This window comes from Sinocyclocheilus anshuiensis, unplaced genomic scaffold (genome assembly GCF_001515605.1).
Source record: "Sinocyclocheilus anshuiensis isolate Anshui unplaced genomic scaffold, SAMN03320099.WGS_v1.1 scaffold454, whole genome shotgun sequence".
Taxonomy (NCBI): Eukaryota; Metazoa; Chordata; class Actinopteri; order Cypriniformes; family Cyprinidae; genus Sinocyclocheilus; species Sinocyclocheilus anshuiensis.
Genome location: NW_015548217.1, coordinates 2,770,089 through 2,774,195, shown reverse-complemented (window position 1 = coordinate 2,774,195; position 4,107 = coordinate 2,770,089). Strand labels below are relative to the sequence as shown.

General features: G+C 34.1%; 1 protein-coding gene across 1 annotated transcript in view; it reads right to left on the bottom strand.

Annotated features, from left to right (window-relative positions):
- The window catches only part of LOC107654028 (sodium channel protein type 4 subunit alpha A-like), a 49,151-nt gene extending 48,684 nt beyond the window's left edge, over positions 1-467 (bottom strand). The window contains exon 1 of the mRNA XM_016440915.1: positions 390-467. The gene's annotated coding sequence lies outside the window, so the exon portion shown is untranslated. The remainder of the gene's footprint in view (positions 1-389) is intronic.
- Positions 468-4,107: the final 3,640 nt, after the last annotated feature.

Genomic DNA, 4,107 nt, shown 5'->3' with positions numbered 1-4,107 from the left:
TATTCACGAACAGCTTGTAACACTCCAAAGAGAAAGGAAAACTTGAAATCGCATCATATGACCCCTTTAATTACTTAATTTGACTTAAATCCTAATTTGAATTTCTGCTAATCTGTTGGACATAGACTGCTACCTAAATTTTAAATCACGACAAATTAATATTTGTCACAATTTTAAATCATAATTTCTCAACATTCTATTTTGTATTCTATTCATATCAAGCTAGAAACTTCTGTCAAGACATGCTCAACAGCAAATTAAATCGACAGTGACAAAAAACAAAACTTTAGGGGGCTAAAATGAATCCTGCAGCTTTCCAGATACAGACACAGCATTGCCCTCAACCGACTGGCCTATACATCATGCAGTGCTCTAGATCACAGCTTTACCTGTCACAGTGAGGTAAATATTTCCACAAAACCCTCAGTCTTTGGTCTTCCTTCCAGCTGAAGTCTGTCTCTCTTACCCGGGGCCAGCGCGAGCTCCAGGACAGCTGTTGCTGACGCATAAACGTCTTGAATGAAACCTGAGATTGAGCCGCAGGTATCGAGGATCGTCACTGGAAAACTCTTACATACGAGGGTCCTGAAATATTAAAACGCTATTTCTAATTTACCTTTCCTGGACAGATGCTTTTATGGGTTGTTTTACGATAATAATTTCTGTATCGCCTATGGAGAAGGATTTTCCACACATTCCAGTATTTAGAGGTTTTAACATACTGTAGCTGGAACGCGAATGAGTATATAAACAGTTTGTTTTCCTTATTTGTAAAATATATCGAACGAAAATAAGCTATACTGTTGAATATCGCACAATATTCAGACAGTACACGACCTATAGGGCTCGCGAGTGGGAAAGAGTTCAAACGAGTATTTTGACCGTTGGTTTGATAAAAGGCGCGAAAATCTCTCAAAGGAGTAAATCGATTAACGCGATTAAGATTTCATTTTAATAACTATTTAATTTTAAAATGAATTAATAATTGGAGCAGTGTATTAGTAGCTAGCCCATTGTAATTTTTATTTATTTATTACATGTTAAATAATTAGTCATGACTAAAATACGCCTAATATAAATTGTGTGTTTTAAGCTTCAGGCCCTTGACTACTTTATATTCATACACAAAGCATTTTTTTTTATATATAAAACAAATATATAAACTCTCTCTCTCTCACGCACGCACACCGCCCGTTTAAAGTAGATCAGGCAGCTGAGCAGAAATCTAATATTCTTGATCACTTCCACTGATAATGTTGCAGATGCTTCTTGGAAGGGATGAAGAACTATCATTGAACTCCACGCTAGCACAACATTCTTTTCATTAGAAAGAAAGAAATTACTGAAACTATTCACATCGTAATTAACACACTGTTTAATACTGAATGTTTAATGCATATTATTTACAGCATGTTACTATATGCACTGACTGAAAAGGAGCTCATGTTTGAAAACGGATATTGACGTCGTAATACATCACATTGAATATTGAACATGTAGCGCCATCCTCTGGTGTAACATAGGCTATTTGGGAAAAGAACAAGTAAAATTCAGCATTATTTTTATTATTTTTTTATATTAACAGATAATTAAAAACGGTAAATTACAAACCAAATAAGACAGCCTAGCTATTAACATCTTTTAACATGCCAAAACACTTTGCCATAGGTTAGACAAATGTGGGGGCACCCAAAAAGTTTTTGGAGACAGATGTCATTGCATCAGAAAAAAATATCAAATTAAGTGGCAAAATATAAACCAAGCGCCATTTCTCACATCTAACTCACACCTAACACAAACTTTTTTTAAGCTTGTGTGAGAATATTAACACAATTATCATCACATGTTATAACAATATAACAAGGTTAAAGGGTTAGTTCACACAAAAATGAAAATTCTGTCATTAATTACTCACACTCATGTCGTTCCAAACCCATAAGACCTTCGTTCATCTTTGGAACACAAATTAAGATATTTTTGATAAAATCTGAGAGCTCTCTGACCCTCCTATAGACAGCAATGCAACTGTAATGTTCACAGGTCCAGAAGGACATCGGTAAAATAGTCCATGTTACATCAGTGGCTCAACTTCAATTTTGCGAATCTACGACAATACTATATACCATACAATAACATAATTTATTCAACCATTCTTATCCCCAAGTTACCACTCCGCCATTGTGGAGAGTAGGCTATCCCAGAACGTAATCAAAATCAGCATTGTTTTATTTTTGGGTGAACTAACCCTTTAAGTGCAGTTGTGATAAAACATACTCAAGTTTATGCAGTGAAGTCTTGAGTCACCGTTTGGAAAGTGTTGTTGTCAGTTTGGAACTTATATTTCTCAATCTCTTTTCTTATTTAATTCTGGACCTACATTTACATTTACATTTAGTCATTTAGCAGACGCTTTTATCCAAAGCAACTTACAAATGAGGACAATAAAAGCAGTCAAAACTAACAAAAGAGCAACAATATATAAGTGCAAATGGCAAGTCTCGGTTAGCCTAACGCAGTACACGTAGCAAGGTATATATATATATATATATATTATACACACACATACACCCACACACACACACACAAAGAAAAACAAGTAGAAAGAATAGAAAAAATAGAAAGCTGCTAGTTTTTTTTAATAAAAAAAGAAGATAAATAGATAAAGTAGAATTAAAATAGAATAGAAAGTACTACAGTTAGAGGGTCAAATAAAGATGGAACAGATGAGAGGTAAGACTCAAACCACTGGCGTGCGGTTCCTGAGATGCCATTTTCCAATAGGGTATATTTTTTCTATATAAAAAACATTATAATTCATTACAAGGTCATACAATGCTACTTTATATTTTCATATGTTATTAAAAACGTATTAGAGCTGACCTCACAGTTCAAGAAGCAGTATAACAATGCCACAATGAAACCCTTCAAAGAAATGCCATAATTAATATTTTGACATTTGTAGTAGCATAAAGTCTTTAATGATACTTTATGGATTTATTTTAGTAGGCTACTTGATTAGTAGCCTTGATTTTGCCTTGATTATATATATATATATTTGTTTTATATAAAGATAACACTATGTCAAGATACGTAGCTTTTGTATTTCAAGTATATTTACAGTAGAGGGCAGAGTTTCTCTTACAAGGCTCAATAGAAGCTATAATAACATCAAATGAGAGAAATAATAACAACAGAGTCATTTATTAGACCGCTATTGATTAATGAATATATTTGATTTCTTGTTTTGTACTGTAAGCTACCGTGTATAGTCTTGCATTATAAGTGCCTGTACACTACCTGGAAGGAACCTAGCATGAGTTCAAAGAAGAGTCTCGCCTCTAGACCCACATGTTCAGGAAACAGAGCAAATACGATATAATACACTCCGAAAAGAGGGATGAGCAGAAGAGTTGACTTCGCCAGTCGCCTGAATGGTAGGAGATCAGGGCACCTTCTTATGTAAAATGATGTGTTTGTAAATTGAAAAGAAACCAAAAATAGCCATAAAGTTCGATTTTACAATTTGTAATAATTAGGCTATTTAACAGATCTCACCTGTAAAGTTTCCTGTCTCCTCAATTTGATTCTGGGGTTTTTGTCTAGACAACTATAATAATAGAAAAGTATTTAACTGGAATGAATGAATGGATGGATAAATAAATAAATAAGATCCACAATAAATACATCAATGAATAAACCTGTTTAAGCAAACAGGTATTGTATTCTGCATTAACTTACAAATACAGAAAGCAAAATGGGAATTTTGATTAAATGAGTCTTTTATAAGCACTATTTACTGCATGAGTGAACATAAATCACCTTTTCTGAGTTAAAAGATGGCATTACTTCTGAAGTATGCAAGTCCCTCCAGACCACAGATTTTTTGTAACTAAACATATTTTGAAATGGGTTGCAAACAATTATGATTTTAATGCAGTTTATTGTGCATTTTACAAGGTTTGTGAATTAACTGATTGTTTTATTCTGTTTGGTGCAGATGGACCATGCCACCCCGTCCATCCATTTTTAAAGCCTGTCTTTTTCTCTGAGGAGCTGAGGTTGGTGTAGACCAGGGTTCCTCAAATCTTGCCCTGGAGGGCCAATGCG